Below are 26,703 nucleotides of genomic sequence, written 5' to 3'. Positions count from 1 at the left end.
CTCTCTCTCTCAAAATTTATAGATAAACATAAAAACAATTTTTTGTTGTTTTAGGTTGGAAAATCAGCTTCAGAAACTAAAAGACTAGAACACCTAATGGAAATTGCATTTACTTGCCAATGACTCTATCAGAAAGGATCTACTTCAAAGAGAAGTTTTACCTTAATTTTATATATTATGTTATATATAAAAGTACATATTAATATTTTGTTATGTTGTATTATATTATTAAATATTATAAATATTATACATATAATAAACTATATTCAAAATGCAAACTCAGATAAAGATTAAATTGGTAAATGCGATATATTGTCTTAGATTGAATTATCTTTCATACACATAATTTAAAACATAGCTTTATAGCTATTTTTTAAAAAGACAAAAACCCTTGTCTTAAGTCTGTGTATTTTTCTGTTTAATTTCACATGCAAAAAAAAAAAAAATGAAGTAACTTTTGAAATGTGGCCTCAAATTACAAAACTGAAAAGAATTTTGGTCATTGCTAAAGTCTTATGTTTCTGGGAATCTATTACAAAATAAGAACACTATGTACACTTAAAAAGTAAATCAGAAAAAAAAAAAAGTAAATCAGGTTTTGTGCCATTTGGAAAAGTCATACATTTTCATTCTGTGTTTTAAAGCTAAAAGAGTACTTTTTTTTTTTTTTTAAAGCAAACTCTATCCCCAACATAGGGTTCCAACAACCCTAAGATCAAGAGTTCATGCTCTACCGACTGAGCCAGCCAGGCACTCTAAGAATTAGTTTTAATAATGTTCCAAACAATGCTCTTCAAAGCAAGTTATAGTTAAAAAGAAATATTTTGTCTGGAGGCTTGTAGTGCCTGGCTGGCTAAGAATTAAGAGAGGAATGTTTGCAGCCTGGGAAACGGCTGGTTGAGAAGCAGCAAAGCAGACCAGGAAAACCGGGTCTCCTTTGAAATGTCAAGGCTGAAAACAGCCAGACCTTGCTTGTGGATCAGCATGTTTTCTTTCCCACTCTGTAAATGCTTAATCTAAAATAGTAAAACAATTCCCTTCCTCTGACTATACACTGCCCCCTCACGTTCGGCTCGGCTCACCAGCCTGTAAGTCACTACCCTGATTGTACTTATCGCCCGATAATTTGTGATTATGCTTTGCTCCTGCTTTGAAACTACACGTTCCTTTCCCCTGCACCCTTTAAGAAGTACTAATAAGATTGTCAATAAAAACCGGAGACTGAGCTTTGCTTGGGACCATGGCCACTAGAACGATTGGTCTCCTCATTTTCTCCTTTCACGGATTCAGGAGTCTGGAGTAATGTCATTCGTCGCCCCAGGGTTTACTGGTCAAATCCAGCATTTGGTGACCCCGACCAGGTTCGTGGCAGCGACGATTTGACGGCGGAACCCTTGAAGAAGGCAAACTGAAACTACTGCGCAGTAAGTCATCCAAGCGTGCTTAGGTTATCTGATTTCCAGGGCATTGTTCGGGGTTGGGTTTCTTAAGATGGAACAGAACTCTGCTGAACAAAAACATTACATCAAAGTTCTCTGACAGCTGTTAAAAGCTAGCAGAGCAACGGTTACTGAGGCTCAACTTCAGAGCCTTTTAAAAAGTGTTACTGAAAACAATCCTTGGTTTCCTGATAGAGGAACTCTAGACCTTGAAGTAAGGGAGAGAGTTGGTAAAAATTTTAAAAGATGTCATGAACAAGGTAATCTTCCCTTTACGATGTGGGGAGTAATTAGAGCAGCCTTAGTCCCTTTACATACTGAACAATCTACTGATCCTACAATTGCTTTCTCTAAGGAAGCTCCTCCTAAAGTTCCTATGGACGGGGACAATCTCCTACCTCCTCCTATTTGATTGGGAGCCATACCGCACCCCACCACCCCCACCCTTGTCCACTACTAACAATGCAAACATTCCTTTCTTAAATCTTAACTAGCCAGGCTTTATGAGCCTCCACAATTTTGCTTTTGGATTTTTACCAATTAGAGTATTTGTAAATTAATTAAATCTCATTATAAATAAAGCATTTAGTACCATATGTTCCACCTATGCTAATTTTAATTACTCAGTTCCCAAACTGAATTTGGAAATAATAAGAGCATTAAACCTACATTTTCCTGCTGAGTTGGTAATAAGCCAAACATCCTTCTAAATTTAGTTATTTAAAATGTTAACTAATAGAATTTAAATTAAAATTTAGGGGAAAAATTAAATTAGTCAGACATTTTTACCTTATTGTAAAAGAGCGAAGAGATTGGAAAAAAATTTGCACTATACATGTTTTAAAAACTTTTATATTTGTTTTATTTATTTAAGTAATCTCTATACCCACCGTGGGGCTTGAACTCACAACTCAGAGATCAAGTGTACACATCTCCAACTGAGCTAGCTAGGTGTCCCTGCATTATACATTTAAATGAATACAACAATTAAGTGAATGTTGTGTGGTTATAGCTATTCTTGTGCTGTATGTATGATATATTTTATTTCATTTATTCTCTTGCTACAAAATTTCCATGGGAAATACTGACTATTCAGGAACATAGTACTGAAGGCCAACTTTGTGGTTCATAATAACCATAGCAATAACTGTCCTAAAAATAAAGAATGCCTGTGTCAGTGCAGGTGGCATCATTTTACTGAGAAAGAATCAGGTTCACAGGTGGTGGTAGCATCTGGACCTGGGAATCCCATGTCATAGTAACATAATACTAAAGCATGAGGGTTTAACACAGATATACAGTCTTAGAATTATATCTTATATGCAGACCAGACTTTCTAATGAAACATATAATTAAAACTGAAACTGTATCTGTAGATGCTAGATAAGTTCTAACAAGGAAACATGTCACAATTCATATATTTACAATACAGGGATTAAACTCAAGGTATTAATTCCTTAATTCATTATCTGTAAATGCTTCCTTATATTTGATTTGGGTTAATCAGCAATTATAAGTCTAATCTATCAATTTCTACATTTATAAGAAAATGAATGAAATCTTTTATAGCCTAAACCCTGTACATACTTTTATTATAGCACTTATAATGCATCATAATTATTCATTTCCTTGTCCGACTCCCTTATTAAACTATGGCCTCCTTGAAGACAGGGACTATACCTATGTGATAGGTGTTTAGGAAGTGTCTGTTGAATGAATAAACTCATTAGATGTCTAAAAATATAAGTGAGGTGACAGAAATGATTTGTCACAGATAAACACTTCATTTATGAATCTATAAATGTTTAGGGAATGAAGAATTGGGGAGACTCCTATATTTTCCAATGTCTAAGAGGCTTCCAGGATTCCAACTGCCTATCAGAAAACTGACCTTATTTACAAAAAAGTTGTGACGGTGACCTGGGCATGTATTCTGGGATTGGATGGCCCTTCCCCAAACCCATGGCAAGGATATTAGAACTGAGTTAGGCCTAAGCTTTTTGACACATGCTGTATAACCTTTTCTTATTTGTTGAGTTGGTGATACAAATACCATCAGAGGTTGTGACCAATTTCTGCTGAATGCAACCAATTATTCTATGGCCATTGCACACAATAAACATTACTCCTTCAACACATTGGTCATTTGTTTTGTTTTGTCAAAATTACAAGGAAAAGAACTCCTGAGTGCAAATAATGGGGCATTCTTGCCCAACCTTTCTCCAAGCTCCAAGTCAAGGAGGTCCATGGAGTTGCAACAACAAAAGAGGCAGACATTTCAGTTTCTTTTCTTTGTATTCTATTCATTCACTTAAATATTTAGTGAATAATTACTTAAGTACACATGCACACACACACACACACACACACACACACACACACACACACACACCACATCTTCTTTAACCATTTACCTGCTAATGGACACTTAGTTTGTTTCCACATCTTGGCTATTGTAAATAATGCTGCAATGAACATGGGGGTGCAGATATCTTTTCAAGTTGTGTTTTCATTTTCTTTGGATAAATACAAGGAGAATTGCTGGATTATATGGTAGTTCTACTTGTAGTTTTTTGAGGAAATCTCCATACTGTTTTCCATAGTGGCTGCACCAATTTATATTCCCACCAACAGTGTAAATGGGTTCCCTTTTCTCCACACCTCACCAACACTTATTACCTTTAGTCTTTTTGATAATAGTCTGACAGATATGAGGTGACATATCATTGTGGTTTTTATTTGCATTTCCCTGATGATTTAGCAATGTTGGGCATCTTTTCATGTACCTATATGTTTTCTTTAAAAAATGTCTATTTGGGGCGCCTGGGTGGCTCAGTCGGTTAAGCGTCCGACTTCGGCTCAGGTCACGATCTCGCAGTCCGTGAGTTCGAGCCCCGCGTCGGGCTCTGTGCTGACTGCTCAGAGCCTGGAGCCTGTTTCAGATTCTGTTTCCCTCTCTCTCTGAGCCTCCCCCGTTCATGCTCTGTCTCTGTCTCAAAAATAAATAAACGTTAAAAAAAAAAAATTTAAAAAAATGTCTATTCATCAATTTTGCTTTTTAAATGAAGAGTATAAATTCTCATTGAAACTTCTTTTTTTTTTGATGGAAAGAGAGAGAGAGAGAGAGAGAGAGAGAGAGAGAGAGTAAGCTGGGGAGGGGCAGTGTGAGAGGGGGAGAGAGAGAGAATCGTAAGCAGGCTCCACACCCAGCACAGAGCCCCACACGGCGCTTGGTCTTAACGATCATGAGATCATGACCTGAGTTGAAATCAAGAGTCAGGACACTTAGGGGCACCTGGGTGGCTCAGTAAATTGAGCATCTGACTTCAGCTCAAGTCATAATCTCGTGGTTCATGGGTTCGAACCCCACATGGGGCTTTGTACTGACAGCTCAGAGCTTGCAGCCCACTTCAGATTCTGTGTCACCCTCTCTCTCTGCCCCTCCCCCACTTGCGCTCTGTCTCTCTCTCAAAAATAAACATTAAAAAAATTTTAAAAAAATTAGTCGGGACATTTAACCAAATGAGCCATCCAGGCGCCCATTTAAACTTCTTATACATAGTTTTATCTATTCACTAAGCCACAAATCACATAGGTTTAGCTGCAGTGCCATAAGAGTTCCAAAGCTCACCATCTAGCAACTTGTTGCAGCCCCAGGCTATAGTCTATATTCTCTGATTTCCCACATTCCTTTTCACTCCTTGTCTTACTGGAACCAAATGTCTACCAAAATAAAAATAAAGTTGTGTTCCAGAACTTCTTTTATCTTAGCCTTCTTTGGGACTACTAAAGCTGCACTACCCATTCTGGTTTATTTTAGGGTTATACATATAAGCCACATATGACTCTATATAGATACTTAAGCATTGTTTATATAGCAGAAGCATGACCAAGTGTTTTTAACAAAGAGCAATATGATCAGAAATCCATGTATCTAGGTTAATTTTTTAATGACAGCTATTAAAGCAAACAATCCAACAAAAATTAGTTTTTGCAGTAATACAGAAGATGTCCAAAAATACTTTATTGAACTTTATTTATATAAAGCATCTTATAGAGTTAGCATTTGTGTCAATAGCACTAGTAATTATTGCTTAATTTTGATTGAGGCAGTAAGAATATGAACTATTTCTCATAAAGCATAGTTGATGTGAAGGCACATTTCAATTAAGGCTCCAGATTTAATAACAAATATGATTGAAATTCTCAGCTTTCAACTTGATAAAACTTTCATAATACCCAGATAGATGCCAACATTACCTAGAGTTTGGCCACATAGTCAGAAAGTTTAAATTATATTTGGAAAAATTAAAAAGAATTTTTTAATGTTTATTTATTTTTGAGAGAGAGAGGGCATGTGTGAACAAGGAAGGGGCAGAGAGAAAGGGAGACAGAGAATCCAAAGCAGGCTCCATGCTGTCAGCACAGAGCCCGATGTGGGGCTTGAACTTATGAACCGTGAGATCATGACCTGAGCCAAAACTGAGAGTTGGGCGCATAACCAACTGAGCCACCCAGGTGCCCCAGAAATTTTTTTCAATTGAGATATAATTGATATACAACATCATATTTATTTTAAGTGTATAATATAATGATTTAATATATGTATATATTGCAAAATGATTACCAGAAAAATTTTGTTAACATCCATTACCTTACACAGTTTTTTTTCTTGTGATGAGAAATTTTAAGATATGTTTTTTCAAATTTCCTGGAAAATTTTCATTTTCCTGATAGGAATGGTGGTTAGCCTATCTGGTCCTGAGGGGCAGAGGACATTTACCAAATCAGGTCTGGAAGAGTGTTGAAAGCCAAAGCCAAAAAATCCTGTCCAAATGAATTGTGCAAGTTAAAAGGATGTGAGCATAGATTAAAATTCAAGGGGACCACCAATCCAGGCAGGCAAAGAAAATAAATGGAAGAATTCTGAGCAGTAAAATGGAAGCTGTCTAGATGAAAGCTGGTGACAGCTGGTATTATCTGAGGCTGGATCTCACATTTTAGGGCCGATCTGATTCATTTAAGGTCTAGAATGGAGGAGACACTAAATTTCATATTCTGGCAATGTTCTAGAAATATTATGTTGTTAGCTCAGTCAGGTCCTGTCCTAAGGGAAAGTTATGGGACAAATTGACAGGTTAGTCATATCCACAGGCATCTCACTGGTTGTAAGAAATTTATCATGTTATTTTGTGTAGTTTTATCATATTTCTTGTAGTTGGGATTCATTGATTCTATTAATTGATGGCTGTCCTCATTATGGGTTGTATTTTCCTGGTTCTTTGCATTTTTGTAATTTTTAAATTAAATGTCAGGCATTGTGAACTTTAGCTTGTTGGGTGCTAGATATTTTTGTATTCTTATAAGTAAATTTGAGCTTTGTCCTGAGATGCAAATTATTTATAAACAGTTGAATCTTTTTCAGTCTTGCTCTTAAGTTATATGAATCTAGAGTAGCTTTGAGTGTAGGGCTGATTTTCCTCCACTACTCAGTGATCCATGAATTATAAGATTTTCCACTGTCTGGTGCAAACTTGAATCATTCTTGGCCCTGGATGAACTTTGAGAATTGTTTCCTCTGCTTCTTTTGGGTAGTTTCCCCCCACACTTGGATGGTTTCTTCCCTCATGCACACTGATTAATAGTTAGCTGGATATTTAAGGGGGACCCCGTGAAGATCCTTAGAGCTGTCTCTCTGTTCATTACTCTCACCTCTGATACTATGCTCTGCAAACTGTAGCCACTTAGCCTCCTAGGACTGTGTCTCCTCAATTTAAGGAGATGACTAGGTGTTACCTGAGTTCTCTGTCCCTGTGCCACAACCTGGAAAATCTTTCCAGGCAGGAATCTAGGAGAATCATAGGGCTCACCTCTCTCAAAGATCACTGTCCTGCACTGTTTGATGTTCAATGTCTGAAAACTGTTGTTTCATATATTTTGTTGATCTGGTTTTTAAGTTGTTTCAGACAAGGGGGTACTGTAGGCCTTGTTACTACATCTTGCCAAAGAAGAATTTATAAAGTGAACAGAACCACCAGTGGTTGTTATGAACTGCATCTGAACTTCTCCCCATCTTAAGATTTACAAGATATTATATTTACAAAGAATAAGGCAGTCTCAGAAACATTATTCATCCATTCAACAAACATTTGAACACTATGATAGAGATGGCTAACAGTCTACCAAAATTCACTGTCTTTCCATATTATAGACTTGTCCTTGGGAAGTGGCTGCCAGCTCAGGGACAAGGGTTTTCCAGACACCCCTACCCTCTACCCATACACATACACATATTGCTTCTCAGTATGGCCATATGTTTAGTTTTCACTAATGGAATGTATGTGAAAATGAGATGTGTCATTTCTATGACAGGATTTTAAGAAGCAGGTATGCCTTCTTCACACTCTTTCCCCTTCTGCTGACTGAATGCTGAGGATAACAAATCCCTTGGGAATGATGAAGCCAAAACATGAAGCGTTTCATTCCCTGAAATCACTGTTAGCTGCCTGCCAGGAATACCTGCATTGTTTAGGTAGGTGATGACAAAAGAAATTTCTATTATATTAAACTACTACTATTTTTGGGCTACTTTGTTAACACAGTGAGTGTTACCCAGCTAATACAGGGACCTACTATGAGCCAAGCACTGTACTAAGTGCTGGATGTACAGTGAGAAACAAGAGTCTTGGTCCCTGGTTCATGGATCTTAAAGGTTAGTCACAAAGGATGATAATAAATAAGAAAAGAAATAAATATATACAGTGACACCCTGCAAAACACCTCACTGGTTCCTGTCTTCCCAGTAGAATGTATCTTGCTTTTTAATATCCAAACTTCAGAAGAATATATTTTTCCCTTGATATGGTGTTTTGTGACTAATGTTTGTGTAGGAAATGTTTATATTTATATTCTCCCCCAAACTCAATACAACATTTTAAAACAAAATGATGTGTATGAAATATCTTGTATTGCATTCCAAATACAATTGGTAGAATATCAGAATCTCATACAGATATTTTCCCAACTTTTAATTTTCAAATATTTCAAGTCTGAAAAACAGAAAAGTTTAAAGAATACACACACGTGCACATGCGCGCGTGCGCGCGCACACACACACACACACACACACACACTTCATCTAGAGTCCCCAGTGGTAACATTAGCCACATTTGTTATTTCTGTCTTTCTAAACCTTCAGACACATGGGCGTCTGTGCACACACACACACTTTGCTAACCCATTTGAAAGTAACTTGCAGGCACAATACTTTATCCCTAAATTCTTCAGTATTTATCTCCTATGAACAAGAACATTTTCCTACATGATTGTAATACCACCATCACACCCAAGAAATTTAATGGAAATATATTATATCATCTAATATACAGCCTGTGTTAAAATCCCTCCATTTATTTGTCTGTAGCTGATTATTACTAACTTATTTATTATCTCTATATCTCCACAATAATTCTTCTGCCTCCTGTCCCCCAATATTTATAAATCCTCTCCAAAACTAAACCAATCCTAACTTGATCCACAGACTCAGTGCAATTTCAAGCAAAATCCCAGCAAATTACTTTATGGATATTGACAAGCTGATTCTAAAGTTCATATGGAGAGGCAAAAGACCCAGAATAGCCAACATAATATTGAAGAAGAACAGAGTTGGGGGACTGATGTTATGACTCCAAGACTTACTATAAAGCCACAGTAATCAATATAATATGGTATTGGCAATAGACAAATAGATCAGCATAACAGAATGGAGGGCACAGAAATAGACCCTCATAAATATAGTCAACTGATTTTTGACAAAGGACCAAGCATAATGCAATAGAGCAAAGACAGTCTCTTCAACAGATGGTGCTGGAACAATTGGACATACATATGCAAAAAAAATTTAATCTAAACACAGATTTTACACCGTTCACAAAATTAACTCAAGATGGACCAGGGACTTAAATTTAAAATGCAAAATTATAAAACTCCTAGAAGATAACATCAGATAAAACCTAAGCACACCTGGGTTTGGCAATCATTTTTAGATATGAGACCACAGGCACAATTTATGAAATAAATAAATGATAAGATGAACTTCATTTAAATGAAAAGTTTCTGCTCTGTGACAGACAATATCAAGAGAGAAGTCACAGACTGTGAGAAAATATTTGCAAAGATATATCTGATAAAGGACTGTTATATACAAAATAGAAAAAGAGGGGCGACTGGGTGGCTCATTCAGTTAAGTGTCTGATTTAGGCTCAGGTCATGATCTTGCCATTCCCAGTTTGAGCCCCATGTCAGGCTCTGAGCTATCAGCACAGGAGTCTGCTTCAGATTCTGTGTGTGTGTCTCTCTCTGCCCCTCTCCTGCTCATTCTCTGTCTCTCTGTCTCTCTCTCTCAAAAATGAATAAATGTTAAAAAATTTTTAAAAATTCAAAATATAAAAAGAAATCTTAAAACTCAATAAGAAAACAATCTCATTTAAAAATGGGTGTGGTCCTGAGAGGGGTGGGGCCAAGATGGCAGAGCAGCATGGAAGTTCTCAGTTTCCCTCCTTCCTGAAATGCAGCTAGATTGGTACCAAACCATTGTGCACACCTAGGAAATTGATCTGAGGATTAACACAATAATCTACATAACCTGAGCTGCAGAACTCAGCAGGTACATGGTGTGAAGAAGTGAGGTGGGGGAGAGAGAAGCTGTGGAGGGTAGGGAGCTGTTTTTGCAGAGAGAGGACAGAGAAAGGGGGAAGAATGCAGCACAATGGGAGAATACAGGGAAAGCACTCCCCCTGAAAGTAGCTGGAGGTAAAGAGAAAAAGGGGAAACCCTTACAAGGGACTGAACAAGAAATCTGCTCCCCAAAAACATTGACAGGGAGAAAGGAGAGGGTTTCAATACCATTAAGATTCTATAAACATGGGAGTGCAGAGTTAGAAATTCCAGAGCTCACTACCTGGCAGTGCTCTGGTGGGGAGGAAGGGAGAATCCCCAGGAGCAGGCAGTGAGGACCGACGGGTCTGTAGATCACATGGGGAGAAGTTGTTTCCCTGACTGGAGGGCATTTGGTAGAGGCCATACAGCTTCCCCACAAACAAAGGTCCCAGCGGACATGGGGAACAGCCCATGTCTCAGGACCCCAGAGAACAGCCATGTTTGTTGGTATTGGAACAAAGATGCCAGAGTGAGGTGAAACCTGGTGCCATCTGTGTGTTGTGAATTGCCATAATCTCTGAACCTCTGCCACTACACAATTGCATGAACATTCTCTGGGGCAAGCCAGCACCTGGCCATTGCTCAACAAGACCCTGCCTCAGAGGGTTGGACTGGATCCAAGCCACAGGGTTCTCAGAAGTGAGGGGTTTGGAAACACAGCCCCATCTGAGATAAAATTCAGGATGGAGGTGCTGCCTGACAGGTGGACATGGACAGTGAAGAAGTAGGGAGTAGATGGAAGCCTGAGACAAAGGAGAGGTGCATGATTGCAGGCCGGTGAGAGCACAGAGTTCCTGTGACAGAAATAGGAAGCTGGGTGATGCCATTTTCAGCTATCCCACTCAGGTGCATAAACATGCACGCTCACCACACTGATCCACTCCAGTAAGCTAAGCAATGCCACCCAGTGGAGAACAGAGCTGTTACACAAAGCCCCACCCAAATGCACCTTCCAAGTGCATGCTGTAGAGGACGACCACAAGTCTCTCCTGTACAGAGTATAGAGTGCTTCATAGTTTCAGTTATAGGGAAAACAGGATGTAACTCAGTTTTCAGTCTGTTTTCAGTCTGTTTGCTGGTTCATCTATTTGTCATTTTGCTTTGTTTTGTTTTGTTTGCTTTTGTTTACATTGTTTTGTTTTTCTCTTTTTCTCCTTTCTTTTCCTTTTCTTGGATACAGAAAGAGAAAAATTTATTTTTATTTTCCTGTAAAAATTTTTAAAAAATTCTTTTTACTATATTTTTTATTTTGTGTAAAATTTTAAAATTCTTTTTCAGTTTCTTCATTTCATTTTATTCTATTGTATACATTTTTTAAAGTCTTTTTTAAATTTTTAAACTTTTTCTCACTTTTTTCCTTTTTTTTTCTTTCCCTTTTTTCTCTATCCTATTAAGCTTCCTTCAACAACCAGACCAAAACACACCTAGGATCTAGTTTTCTTTATTTGATTTTTTATGTTGTTTTAGGCTTTACTTTTTTTAATGTTTGTTTATTTTTGAGAGAGAGAGAGAGAGACAGAGTGCAAACAGGAGGGGCAGAGAGAGAGGAAGACACAGAATCTGAAGCAGGGCTGCTTTGGTGGTCACAAACTCCTTTAGGTTTTGTTTATCTGGGAAACTCTTTATCTCTCCTTCTGTTTTGAATGACAGCCTTGCTGGATAAAGAATTCTTGGCTGCATATTTTTCCAATTCAGCTCATTGAATATATTCTGCCACTCCTTTTTCTGTGCACAGATAATGATGCGAGGCTTGAACCCACAAACTGTGAGATCATGACTTGAGCCGAAGTCAGATGATTAACTGACTGAGCCATCCAGGTGCCCCTATTTTATTTTATTATTTTATTTTATTTTATTTTATTTTATTTTATTTTATTTTATTTTATTTTATTTTATTTTATTATTTTTTTATTAGTTATTTTTCTTCCTCCAAAATGACAAAATGAAGGAATTCACCCCAAAAGAAAGAACAGGAAGAATTGACAGCCAGGGGCTTAATCAACGCAGATATAAGCAAGATGTCTGAAATAAAATTTAGAATCACGATAATAAGAATGCTAGATGGGGTTGAAAAAAGCATAGAGTACCTTTCTATGGAGATAAAAGAAGTAAAATCAGGTCAGGATGAAATTAAAAACGCTATAACCAAGATGCAATCTTGAATGGATGCAACAGGGGCAATGATGGACGAAGCAGAGCAGTGAATCAGTGATATAGAAGACAAAATTATGGAGAATAATGAAGCAGAAAAAAGAGGGAAACTAAGGCGAAAGAGCATGATACAAGAATTAGAGAAGAACTCAGTGACTTATTAGAAAGGAATAACATCCGAATTATAGGAGTCCTGGAAGATAAAGAGAGAGGAAAAGGGGTAGAAGATTTTATGAGCAAGTAATAGCAGAAAACTTTCCTAATCTGGGGAAAAACAGACATCAAAATCCAAGTAGCACAGAGAACTCCCATTAGATTCAACAAAAACTGACACTCAACAAGGCATATCGTAGTCAAATTCATCAAATACACAGACAAGGAAAGAATTATGAAAGCAGCAAGGGAAAAGAGTCCTTAACCTATAGGGGAAGAGAGATCAGGTTTGCAGCAGACCTATCCACAGAAACTAGGCAGGCCAGAAAGGAGTGGCAGGATATATTCAATGTGCTGAATCAGAAAAAAATATGCAGCCAAGAATTCTTTATCCAGCAAGGCTGTCATTCAAAATAGAAGGAGAGTTAAAGAGTTTCCCAGAAAAACAAAAACTAAAGGAGTTCATGACCACTAAACCAGCCTGGCAAGAAATTTTAAGGGGGACTCTCTGAGGGGAGAAAAGATGAAACAAAATAAAATAGACCAGAAGCAAACAAGACTAGAAAGGACTAGAGAACACCACCAGAAACTCCAACACTACAGGCAACACAATGACACGAAATTCATATCTTTCAGTGCTCTCTCTAAATGTCAATGGACTAAACCCTCCAATCAAAACACATAGGGTAACAGAATGGATAAGAAAGCAAACATTTATCTGCTGTTTACAAGAGACCCATTTAGGACCTAAAGTCACCTTCAGATTGAAAATAAGGGGATGGAGAACCATCTATCATGCTAATGGTCACCAAAAGAAAGCTGGAGTAGCCATACTCATATCAGACAAACTAGATTTTAAAGTAAAGACTGTAATAAGAGATGAAGAAGGGCATTACATCATAATAATGGGTCTATACACCAAGAAGACCTAACAGTGGTAAACATTTATGCCCCCAGTGTGAAACACTCAAATATATAAATCGATTAATCACAAACAGAAAGAAACTCATTGATAATAATGCCATGATAGTAGAGGACTTCAACAACCCACTTATAGCTATGGACAGATCATCTAAGCAGAAAATCAATAGGGAAACAATGGCTTTGAAATGACACACTGGACTGGATGGACTTAACAGCTATACTCAGAACATTTCATCTGAAAGCAGCAGAATACACATTCTTCTCGAGTGCACATAGAACATTCTCCAGAATAGATCACATACTGGGACACAAATCAGCCCTCAACAAGTACAAAAAGATTGAGATCATACCACACATATTTTCAGACCATAAGGCTATGAAACTCAAAATCAACCACAAGAAAAATTTGGAAAGACCATGAATACTTGGAGATTAAAGAACATCTTACTAAGAATGAATGGGTTAACCAAGAAATTGAAGAGGAAATTAAAAAATACATGGAAGTCAATAAAAATGATAACACCACAGCCCCAAAACTCTGGTATGCAACAAAGGCAGTCATAAGAGGAAAGTATACAGCAATCAGGCCTTCCTAAAGAAGGAAGAAAGGTCTCAGATACACAACCTATCCTGACACCTTAAAGAGCTGGGAGGTAAAAAACAGCAAATAAAGCCCCAAACCAGCAGACGATGGGAAATAATAAAGATTAGAGCAGAAATCAATGATATCAAAAAAAAAAACAACAAAAAAAACCAAAAACCAAAACACAATAGAACAGATCAATGAAGCCAGGAGATGGTTCTTTGAAAGAATTAACAAAATTGATAACCCCCTAGCCAGACTGATCAAAAAGAAAAAGGAAAGGACCCAAATAAATAAAATCAAGAACGAAAGAGGAGAGATCACAACCAACACAGCAGAAATAAAAACAGTAATAAGAGAATATTATGAGCAGTTATATACCAATAAATTGGGCAACCTGGAGGAAATGAACAAATTCCTAGAAACATATAAACTACTAAAACTGAAACAGAAAAAAATAGGAAACTTGAACAGACCCATAACCAGTAAAGAAATTGAATTAGTAATAAAAAAAATCTCCCCAAAAACAAGAGTACAGGGCCGGATGGCTTTCCAGGGGAATTCTACCAGAAATTTAAAGAAGAGTTAACACCTAATCTTTTGAAGTAGTTCCATAAAATATAAATAGAAGGAAAACTTCCAAACTCATTCTACAAGGCCAGCATTACCTTGTTCCAAAGCCAGACAGAGACCCTCATAAAAAGGAGAACTACAGACCAATTTCCCTGATGAATATGGATGCAAACATTCTCAACTAGACAACTGGATCCAACAATACATTAAATGAATTATTCACCATGATCAAGTGGGATTTATACCTGGGATGCAGAGCTGGTTCAATATCCGCAAATGTGATACATCACATTAATAAAAGAATAAGAATCACATGATCCTCTCAATAGATTCAGAGAAAGCATTTGACAAAATACAGCATCCTTCCTTGATAAAAACCCTCAAGAAAGTAGGGATAGAAAGACCATACCCCAAGATCATAAAAGCCACATACAAAGGACCCACCGGTAATATCCTCAATGGGGAAAAACTGAGAGCTTTCCCCTAAGGTCAGGATCACAACAAGGATGTCCACTCTCACCACTGTTACTTAATGTAGTATTGGAAATCTTAGCCTCAGCAATCAGAAAACACAAAGAAATAATAGGCATCCAAATCAGCAAGGAGGAAGTCAAACTTTCAGTCTTTGCAGATGACATGATACTCTATGTAGAAAACCCATGAAATTCCACCAAAAAACTGCTAGATACATGAATCCATGATACATGGATTCCACAAAGTTGCAGGATATAAAAATCAATGCACAGAAATCAGTTGCATTTCTATTCACCAATGATGAAGTGGCAGAAAGAGAAATCAAAGAATCAATCACATTTACAATTGCACCAAAATACCTAGGAATAAACCTAACCAAAGACATGAAAAATCTATACACTGAAAATTATAGAAAGAAATTGAATAAGACACAAAAAAATGGGAAAATGTTCCATGTCCATGGATTGGAAGAGCAAATATTATTAAAATTTCGATACTACTCAAAGCAATCTACATATTCAAAGCAATCCCTATCAAAATAACACCAACATTATTCACCGAGCTAGAACAAACAATCCTAAAATTTCTATGGAACCAGAAAAGACCCCGAATAGGCAAAGCAATCCTGAAAAAGGAAACCAAGCCTGGAGGCATCACAATACCAGACTTCAAGATCTATTACAAAGCTGTAGTCATCAAGACAGTATGGGACTGGCACAAAAACAGACACACAGATCAATGGAACAGAAAAGAAAGCCCAGAGATGGACTCACAAATGTATAGCCAACTAATCTTTGACAAAGCAGGAAAGAATATCCAATGGAATAAAGACAGTCTCTTCAGCAAGTGGTGCTGGGAGAACTGGACAGCGACATGCAGAAGAATGAACCATACACAAAAATAAACTCAAAATGGATGAAAGACCTCAATGTAAGACAGGAAGCCATCAGAATCCTTGAGGAAAAAGCAGGCAAAAACCTCTTTGATCTTGGCTGCAGCAATTTCTTACTCAACATGTCTCTGGAGGCAAGGGAAACAAAAGCAAAAATGAACTATTGGGACCTCATCAAGATAAAATATTCTGGGGGCGCCTGGGTGGCGCAGTCGGTTAAGCATCCAACTTCAGCCAGGTCACGATCTCGCGGTCCGTGAGTTCGAGCCCCGCGTCAGGCTCTGGGCTGATGGCTCGGAGTCTGGAGCCTGTTTCCGATTCTGTGTCTCCCTCTCTCTCTGCCCCTCCCCCGTTCATGCTCTGTCTCTCTCTGTCCCAAAAATAAATAAAAAACGTTGAAACAAAATTAAAAAAAAAAAAAGATAAAATATTCTGCATGGTGAAGGAAATAATCAGCAAAACTAAAAGGCAACCAACAGAATGGGAGAAGATATTTGCAAATGATATATCAGATAAAGAGTTAGTATCCAAAATCTATAAAGAACTTAACAAACTCAACACCCAAAAATCAAATAATCCAGTGAAGAAATGGGCAGAAGACATGAATAGACACTTTTCCAAAGAAGACATCCAGATAGCTAACAGACATGTAGAAAAATGCTCAACATCTCTCATCATTAGGGAAAAACAAATCAAAACCATAATGAGATACCACTTCACACCTGTCAGAATGGCTAAAATAACAACTCAGGCAACAATAGATGTTGGCGAGGATGCAGAGAAAGAGGAACCCTTTTGCACTGCTGGTGAGAATGCAAACTGCTGCAGCCACTCTGGAAAAAAATGTGGAGGTTCCTCAAAAACTTAAAAATAGAACTACACCATGACCCAGCAATTGCACTACTAGGTATTTATCCAGAGGATACCGGTGTGTTTTGAAAGGGCACATGGACCCCAATGTTTATAGCAGTGTTATTGACAATAGCCAAGGTATGGAAAGAGCCCAAATGTCCATCAACTGATGAATGGATAAAGAATGGAATATTACTTGGTGATCAAGAATGAAATCTTGGCATTTGCAATAACGTGGATGGAACTAGAGTGTATTATGTTAAGTGAAATTAGTCAGAGAAAGACAAATATCAAATGACTTCACTCATAGGTGGAATTTAAAATACAAAACTGATGTACATAAGGGAAGGGAAGCAAAAATAATATAAAAACAGGGAGGGAGACAAAACATAAGAGACTCTTAAATACAGAGAACTAAACTGAGGGTTGCTGGAGATGTTTTGGGTGGGGGGATGGGCTAAATGGGGAAGAGGCATGAAGGAGGACCCTTGCTGGGATGAGCACTGGGTGTTATATGTAGGTGATGAATCACTGGATTCTACTCCTTAAATCATTATTGCACTACATGCTAACTGAGTTGGATGTAATTATAAAAAACTAAATTTTAAAAAAATGGGCCAAAGACCTTCATGGACATCTCACCGAAGAAGACATACAGATGGCAAATAAGTATATGAAAAGATGTTCCACAACATATGTCATCAGGGAAATGCAAATTAAAATAACAATGAGATATCACTACACTCTCTTTACACCAAATGTTGGCAAGGATGTGGAGCAACAGAAACTCTCATACATTGCTGATGGGAATACAAAATACCAGCACTTTGGGAAAAGTTTGGTAGTTTCTTGTTGGAGAACAAGAAGCTGGAGGCACCATAAGAATGTCCTGAAGGAAAGGGACAGAGCAGCAAGAAACTGAAAGCAGTTTCATTCCCAGGATGGAAGGTTGCCCAGACTGCTCGTTCTCTCCAGAAGGACATCATACAGGTGCTAGGCCTGGGGATAAGAATGTTTTTTTCTGGTGCCAGATGTACTCATGACCCAGTATGGAATACACTGCAGGTGCATGACTTGTCAAAATGCCATATACTATGTTGTATGTGCTTGCTGTCATCAGACAGTTTGCAAAAATAAAAGAGGATTGAGCCAGGGGACCGATGGCTTCGGCTCCTGGAGAGTCTTAGCCCCCTGCTTTCTAATTCTCTCGTCACTGCACCTTTAGGACCTGTCTCTCTACAGTTTCTTATAAAACCAAGCATACTCTTGCCATACAATCCATAAATCCTTCTTCTTGGTATTTACTCAAAGGAGTTGAAAATTTACATCCACATGAAAACCTGCACATAGATGTCTAAACAGCTTTATTCATAATTGCTAAAACTTGGAAGCAACAAAGTGTTCTTCAGTAGACATATGGGTAAATAAACTGTGGTCATGAAAAGACATGGAGGAACCTTAAATGCATATTACTAAGTTAAGGAACCCCATCTGAAAAGGCTACATATGATTCCAACTCTCTGACATTCTAGAAAAGACAAAACTATAGAGACAATAAAATGATCAGTAGTAGCAGTATCTCTATATGGAGTGGGAGTGAGGGGCATTCTATTCTCAATATAGCTACTTCTAGTTAACACTAGTCAACAGGTCTCTCTGATAGGGCTCTAGAGTTGGACTCCCTGCTTTTGAACCCAAGCTCTTCCAATTATTACCTACATGACTTTAACCTCTGGTTACTTAATTATTCTGCCTCTATAACCTCAGTTTTTTTCAGTAATAAAATGAGGATAATGGTTCTGCAGAGAATAACATGAATTGATCTGTATAAACAGCATATTAATATTCCCATGATAAAATAGTAGCTACCATGTACTGCATGCCTATTTTCAAATGGTAGCTCCCCTTGTCAAAATATCTTTGCAGGCTCTAGGAGGGGATATGTGCGTGATAGCTTCTCCACTGGAGTCTGCCCTGAGCCATGGGGAAACAGCCCTATTTCTAAATTCAGTGTTACGTACTAAAGCAGTATGTACTCTTCAATGTCTGACTTCTTGCCATTAGCACAATGATTTCTTTCCTAACATTTTATTTTTAATGTTCAGTCAAAAAGAAAGGAAAACCAGAGTGTCTGAACATTTGCTTTGTGTTGCAAAAGGGCTCCTTGCTGTGGGGCAACAGCATGGAAATAGGTCATCTCAAGTAAGGAACAGCAGCAGTATGACTCGGAAATGCCACATCTGTGTCAGCGTCTCCCTCCAGGCCTGGGACATCACTGAACCAGTTGGTGGCATTAGGCTCTGATTATTTTTCTCTCCTCTGACCTTGACTCTGTCATACTCTGTACTCAACACATTTCCTTTAGTGCTTCATGAAGGCAGATGACAGATAGAACTCTAACAAACCATAAGAGAAATCAGATGGACAAGGAAACTAAAGAAATACAGTAGAGGGATGTGTGATCACTAAAACAAAAGATAATTGAATCCTGGCTGACAAAAAGAAGGGGGTCAAGGACAGAGTCAATATTTAAGGGGCAAACAAAGCAAAGGAACTCTATCTATAAAGAGACTGAGATGGAATGACCAGAAATGTGGGAGGTTCATCTGGAGAGAGTGGGCTCCTTTAAGCAAAGGAAGAAAGGGTTTCAATAAGTGGGGAAGGGGGCAGGTCAAATATGTCCAACTAAGATGAGGTATGCCTGTTGGATTAGGAAACTTCAACAATCTTTTCCCTCTCCACTTTGGAAGCTCTGGCAGCCAGGCCTTTCCTTTGCAGGTGAGAGGTTAAAAAATTCCTCTTGCTAAATCTGAACAATCTAAAGGAAAAATATGAAAATACTGACAATGGAAGTTCCCCAAGGAAATAGCACAACCAGATTATCCAGTGAGATGATCAGAATGGATTAGACCCATTTAGAAGCTCAGAGCTTCCCATCCACTTTTGTTTGCTTGTTTGTTTTACTTATTTATTTTTAAAATTTTATTATTTATTTTTATTAAAGTGTTTTATTTATTTTTGAGAGACAGAGAGAGTAAAAGCAGGAGTGGGGGAAGGGCAGAAAGAGGGGGAGACACAGAATCCAAAGTAGGCCCCAGGCTCTGAGCTGTCAGCACAGAGCCCAACACAGGGCTTGAACCAAGGAACTGTGAAATCATGATCTGAGTCGAAGTTGGAAGCTTAACCGAATGAGCCACCGAAGTGCCCCAAAAGTTTATTTACTTTTGAGAGAGGGCATACAAGTGTGCGTGCACACATACACACACATGGAAGGGGCAGAGAGAGAGAGGGGGGGAAAGAGAGAATCCCAAGCAGGCTCAGCACTATCCGTGCACAGCCCAACAAGGGGCTCGATCTCAGGAACCATGATACCATGACCTGAGCTGAAATCAAGAGTCAGTTACTTAAATGACTGAGCCACCCAGGTGCCCCTGCCTGTTTGTTTTAAAATCAACTTTATCAACGTGTAGTTTACATAAATAAATACATTTATTTAAGGTGTACAGTTTAATGACTTTTGACAAATATATACTCCCATGTAACTACCATCCAATCAGTGTACAGAATATTTCCATCACCCCAGGATTTTTCTTATCCCCCTTTATAATCAACACTTTCAGGCAAACACTGATTTACTTTCTGTCACTAGAGATTTGTTTTTTTCTGTTCTAGAATGTCATATAAATAGTATATATATACTATATAGTACTTTATGTACTGTAAAAGAAATCATACTTGTACGTTTTGTGTGTCTGGATTCTTTCACTCAGCACAATATTTTCTTCCCAAACCTTTCGTTTAAAAAATGTTCAATCATTTTACAGTAAACACCCATATACCTACTACTAGATTATACTACAATTGACTCTTGAACAATGCGGGGGATTAGAGGTACCAATCACCCATGCAGTCAGAAATCTGCATAAATTTTGACTCATCAAAAACTTAACTACTAATAGTTAAGTTTTTGACTCATCAAAAACTTAACTACCGTTGACCAGAAGCCTTACCAATAACATAAACTGTTGATTTCTTTCAATAAAGTAAGCTAAAGAAAATGTTATGAAGAAAATCATAGGGAAAAGAAAATACATTTATAGTAGTATGCTAAAAAAATCTGCATATGTGAACCTTCACAGTTCAAAGGTCAAATGTTTTAGATTCTACTATACTTGTTTTAACACATTCTTTTGTTCATTTTTCAATCCATCTTATTTTTTGATGTATTTTAATTTTTAATTTTTTTATTTTTTCAGTATATGAAATTTATTGTCAAATTGGTTTCCATACAACACCCAGTGCTCATCCCAAAAGGTGCCCTCCTCAATACCCATCACCCACCCTCCCCTCCCTCCCACCCCCCATCAACCCTCAGTTTGTTCTCAGTTTTTAACAGTCTCTTATGCTTTGGCTCTCTCCCACTCTAACCTCTTTTTTTTTTTTTTCCTTCCCCTCCCCCATGGGTTTCTGTTAAGTTTCTCAGGATCCATATAAGAGTGGAAACATATGGTATCTGTCTTTCTCTGTATGGCTTATTTCACTTAGCATCACACTCTCCAGTTCCATCCACGTTGCTACAAAGGGCCATATTTCATTCTTTCTCATTGCCACGTAGTACTCCATTGTGTATATAAACCACAATTTCTTTATCCATTCATCAGTTGATGGACATTTAGGCTCTTTCCAAAATTTGGCTATTGTTGAGAGTGCTGCTATAAACATTGGGGTACAAGTGCCCCTATGCATCAGTACTCCTGTATCCCTTGGGTCAATTCCTAGCAGCGCTATTGCTGGGTCATAGGGTAGGTCTACTTTTAATTTTCTGAGGAACCTCCACACTGTTTTCCAGAGTGGCTGCACCAGTTTGCATTCCCACCAACAGTGCAAGAGGGTTCCCGTTTCTCCACATCCTCTCCAGCATCTATAGTCTCCTGATTTGTTCATTTTGCCCACTCTGACTGGCGTGAGGTGATATCTGAGTGTGGTTTTGATTTGTATTTCCCTGATGAGGAGCGACGTTGAGCATCTTTTCATGTGCCTGTTGGCCATCCGGATGTCTTCTTTAGAGAAGTGTCTATTCATGTTTTCTGCCCATTTATTCACTGGGTTATTTGTTTTTCGGGTGTGGAGTTTGATGAGCTCTTTATAGATTTTGGATACTAGCCCTTTGTCCGATATGTCATTTGCAAATATCTTTTCCCATTCCATTGGTTGCCTTTTAGTTTTGTTTGTTGTTTCCTTTGCTGTGCAGAAGCTTTTTATCTTCATAAGGTCCCAGTAATTCATTTTTGCTTTTAATTCCCTTGCCTTTGGGGATGTGTCGAGTAAGAGATTGCTACGGCTGAGGTCAGAGAGGTCTTTTCCTGCTTTCTCCTCTAGGGTTTTGATGGTTTCCTGTCTCACATTCAGGTTCTTTATCCATTTTGAGTTTATTTTTGTGAATGGTGTCAGAAAGTGGTCTTTCTGACAGGTTTCAACCTTCTGCATGTTGCTGTCCAGTTCTCCCAGCACCATTTGTTAAAGAGACTCTCTTTTTTCCATTGAATGTTCTTTCCTGATTTGTCAAAGATGAGTTGGCCATACGTTTGTGGGTCTAGTTCTGGGGTTTCTATTCTATTCCATTGGTCTATGTGTCTGTTTTTGTGCCAATACCATGCTGTCTTGATGATGACAGCTTTGTAGTAGAGGCTAAAGTCTGGGATTGTGATGCCTCCTGCTTTGGTCTTCTTCAAAATTACTTTGGCTATTCGGGGCCTTTTGTGTTTCCATATGAATTTTAGAATTGCTTGTTCTAGCTTCGAGAAGAATGCTGGTGCAATTTTGATTGGGATTGCATTGAATGTGTAGATAGCTTTGGGTAGTATTGACATTTTGACAATATTTATTCTTCCAATCCATGAGCAGGGAATGTCTTTCCATTTCTTTATATCTGCTTCAATTACCTTCATAAGCTTTCTATAGTTTTCAGCATACAGATCTTTTACATCTTTGGTTAGATTTATTCCTAGGTATTTTATGCTTCTTGGTGCAATTGTGAATGGGATCAGTTTCTTTATTTGTCTTTCTGTTGCTTCATTGTTAGTGTATAAGAATGCAACTGATTTCTGTACATTGATTTTGTATCCTGCAACTTTGCTAAATTCATGTATCAGTTCTAGCAGACTTTTTGTGGAGTCTATCGGATTTTCCATGTATAATATCATGTCATCTGCAAAAAGCGAAAGCTTGACTTCATCTTTACCAATTTGGATGCCTTTGATTTCCTTTTGTTGTCTGATTGCTGACACTAGAACTTCCAACACTATGTTAAACAACAGCGGTGAGAGTGGGCATCCCTGTCGTGTTCCTGATCTCAGGGGAAAAGCTCTCAATTTTTCCCCATTGAGGATGATGTTAGCTCTGGGCTTTTCATAAATGGCTTTTATGATGTTTAAGTATGTTCCTTCTATCCCGACTTGCTCAAGGGTTTTTATTAAGAAAGGGTGCTGGATTTTGTCAAAGGCCTTTTCTGCATCGATTGACAGGATCCTATGGTTCTTATCTTTTCTTTTATTAATGTGATGTATCACGTTGATTGATTTGCGAATGTTGAACCAGCCCTGCATCCCAGGAATGAATCCCACTTGATCACGGTGAATAATTCTTTTTATATGCTGTTGAATTCGATTTGCTAGTGTCTTATTGAGAATTTTTGCATCCATATTCATCAGGGATATTGGCCTGTAGTTCTCTTTTTTTACTGGGTCTCTGTCTGGTTTAGGAATCAAAGTAACGCTGGCTTCATAGAATGAGTCTGGAAGTTTTCCTTCCCTTTCTATTTCTTGGAATAGCTTGAGAAGGATAGGTATTATCTCTGCTTTAAACGTCTGGTAGAACTCCCCTGGGAAGCCATCTGGTCCTGGACTCTTATTGGTAGGGAGATTTTTGATAACCGATTCAATTTATTCGCTGGTTATGGGTCTGTTCAAGCTTTCTATTTCCTCCTGATCGAGTTTTGGAAGAGTGTGGGTGTTTAGGAATTTGTCCATTTCTTCCAGGTTGTCCAATTTGTTGGCATATAATTTTTCATAGTATTCCCTGATAATTGTTTGTATCTCCGAGGGATTGGTTGTAATAATTCCATTTTCATTCATGATTTTATCTATTTGGGTCATCTCCCTTTTCTTTTTGAGAAGCCTGGCTAGAGGTTTGTCAACTTTGTTTATTTTTTCAAAAAACCAGCTCTTGGTTTCGTTGATCTGCTCTACAGTTTTTTTAGATTCTATATTGTTTATTTCTGCTCTGACCTTTATTTCTCTTCTTCTGCTGGGTTTGGGGTGTCTTTGCTGTTCTGCTTCTATTTCCTTTAGGTGTGCTGTTAGATTTTGTATTTGGGATTTTTCTTGTTTCTTGAGATAGGCCTGGATTGCAATGTATTTTCCTCTCAGGACTGCCTTCGCTGTGTCCCAAAGCATTTGGATTGTTGTATTTTCATTTTCGTTTGTTTCCATATATTTTTTAATTTCTTCTCTAATTGCCTGGTTGACCCACTCATTCGTTAGTAGGGTGTTCTTTAACCTCCATGCTTTTGGAGGTTTTCCAGACTTTTTCCTGTGGTTGATTTCAAGCTTCATGGCATTGTGGTCTGAAAGTATGCATGGTATAATTTCAATTCTTGTATACTTATGAAGGGCTGTTTTGTGACCCAGTATATGATCTGTCTTGGAGAATGTTCCATGTGCACTCGAGAAGAAAGTATATTCTGAAGCTTTGGGATGCAGAGTTCTAAATATTATCTGTCAAGTCCATCTGATCCAATGTGTCATTCAGGGCCCTTGTTTCTTTATTGACCGTGTGTCTAGATGATCTATCCATTTCTGTAAGTGGAGTGTTAAATTCCCCTGCAATGACCACATTCTTATCAATAAGGTTGCTTATGTTTTGAGTAATTGTTTTATATATCTGGGGGCTCTGGTATTCGGCGCATAGACATTTATAATCGTTAGCTCTTCCTGATGGATAGACCCTGTGATTATTATATAATGCCCTTCTTCATCTCTTGTTACAGCCTTTAATTTAAAGTCTACTTTGTCTGATATAAGTATGGCTACTCCAGCTTTCTTTTGGCTTCCAGTGGCATAAATAGTTCTCCATCCCCTCACTCTCAATCTAAAGGTGTCCTCAGGTCTAAAATGAGTCTCTTGTAGACAGCAAATAGATGGGTCTTGTTTTTTTATCCATTCTGATACCCTATGTCTTTTGGTTGGTGCATTTAATCCATTTACATTCAGTGTTATTATAGAAAGATACAGGTTTAGAGTCATTGTGATGTCTGTATGTTTTATGCTTGTAGCGATGTCTCTGGTACTTTGTCTCACAGGATCCCCCTTAGGATCTCTTGTAGGGCTGGTTTAGTGGTGACAAATTCCTTCAGTTTTTGTTTGTTTGGGAAGACCTTTATCTCTCCTTCTATTCTAAATGACAGACTTGCTGGATAAAGGATTCTCGGCTGCATATTTTTTCTGTTCAATACATTGAAGATCTCGTGCCAATCCTTTCTGGCCTGCCAAGTTTCAAAAGAGAGATCAGTCACGAGTCTTATAGGTCTCCCTTTATATGTTAGGGCACGTTTATCCCTTGCTGCTTTCAGAATTTTCTCTTTATCCTTGTATTTTGCCAGTTTGACTATGATATGTCGTGCAGAAGATCGATTCAAGTTACGTCTGAAGGGAGTTCTCTCTGCCTCTTGGATTTCAATGCCTTTTTCCTTCCCCAGTTCAGGGAAGTTCTCAGCTATGGTTTCTTCAAGTACACCTTCAGCACCTTTCCCTCTCTCTTCCTCCTCTGGGATACCAATTATGCGTATATTATTTCTTTTTAGCGTGTCACTTAGTTCTCTAATTTTCCCCTCATACTCCTGGATTTTTTTATCTCTCTTTTTCTCAGCTTCCTCTTTTTCCATAACTTTATCTCTAGTTCACCTATTCTCTCCTCTGCCTCTTCAATCTGAGCCGTCGTTTCCATTTTGTTTTGCATTTCATTTAAAGCGTTTTTCAGCTCCTCCTGACTGTTCCTTAGTCCCTTGATCTCTGTAGCAAGAGATTCTCTGCTGTCCTCTATACTGTTTTCAAGCCCAGCGATTAATTTTATGACTATTATTCTAAATTCACTTTCTGTTATATTATTTAAATCCTTTTTGATCAGTTCATTAGCTGTTGTTATTTCCTGGAGATTCTTCTGAGGGGAATTCTTCCGTTTGGTCATTTTGGATAGTCTCTGGAGTGGTGAGGACCTACAGGGCACTTCCCCTGTGCTGTGGCATATAACTGGAGTTGGTGGGCGGAGCTGCAGTCAGACCTGATGTCTGCCCCCAGCCCACCGCTGGGGCCACAGTCAGACTGGTGTGTGCCTTCTCTTCCCCTCTCCTAGGGGCGGGATTCACTGTGGGGTGGCGTGGCCCGTCTGGGCTACTTACACACTGCCAGGCTTGTGGAGCTGGGGATCTGGCGTATTAACTGGGGTGGGTAGGCAAGGTGCACGGGGGCAGGAGGGGCAGGCTTAGCTCGCTTCTCCTTAGGTGATCCACTTCAGGAGGGGCCCTGTGGCAGCGGGAGGGAGTGAGACCCGCTGCCGGAGGGGTGGCTCCGCAGAAGCACCACGTTGGGTGTTTGCACGGAGCAAGCAAGTTCCCTGGCAGGAACTGGTTCCCTTTGGGATTTTGGCTGGGGGATGGGCGGGGGAGATGGCGCTGGCGAGCGCCTTTGTTCCCCGCCAAACTGAGCTCTGTCATCCCGGGGCTCAGCAACTCTCCCTCCCTTTGTCCTCCAGCCTTCCCGCTTTTCTAGCAGAGCTGTTAACTTATGACCTCCCAGATGCTAAGCAAGTCCCGCTTGCTGTCTGAACACACTTCGACCGGCCCCTCCGCTTTTGCGAGCCAGACTTGGGGTCTCTGCTTGGCCGGCGGG

The 26,703-nt window shown here is 38.6% G+C and overlaps 1 protein-coding gene across 3 annotated transcripts in view; it reads left to right on the top strand.

Moving 5' to 3' along the window:
- The first annotated feature begins 957 nt into the window (after positions 1-957).
- The window catches only part of CFLAR (CASP8 and FADD like apoptosis regulator), an 81,342-nt gene continuing 55,596 nt past the window's right edge, over positions 958-26,703 (top strand). Inside the window, exons 1-2 of one of the 3 annotated variants that reach the window (XM_053906319.1) lie at positions 958-1,088; positions 1,291-1,424. The gene's annotated coding sequence lies outside the window, so the exon portion shown is untranslated. Of the gene's footprint in view, positions 1,089-1,115; positions 1,425-26,703 lie in introns of those variants that run through there. The other 2 variants (XM_053906335.1, XM_053906318.1) reach the window with 2 other exon arrangements.

This window comes from Panthera pardus, unplaced genomic scaffold, assembly GCF_024362965.1.
Source record: "Panthera pardus isolate Hobbes unplaced genomic scaffold, ASM2436296v1 HiC_scaffold_10, whole genome shotgun sequence".
In the NCBI taxonomy this organism is placed as follows: Eukaryota; Metazoa; Chordata; class Mammalia; order Carnivora; family Felidae; genus Panthera; species Panthera pardus.
Note: the sequence above shows the minus strand (reverse complement) of the source record. Positions and strands in the feature narration are given on the sequence as shown.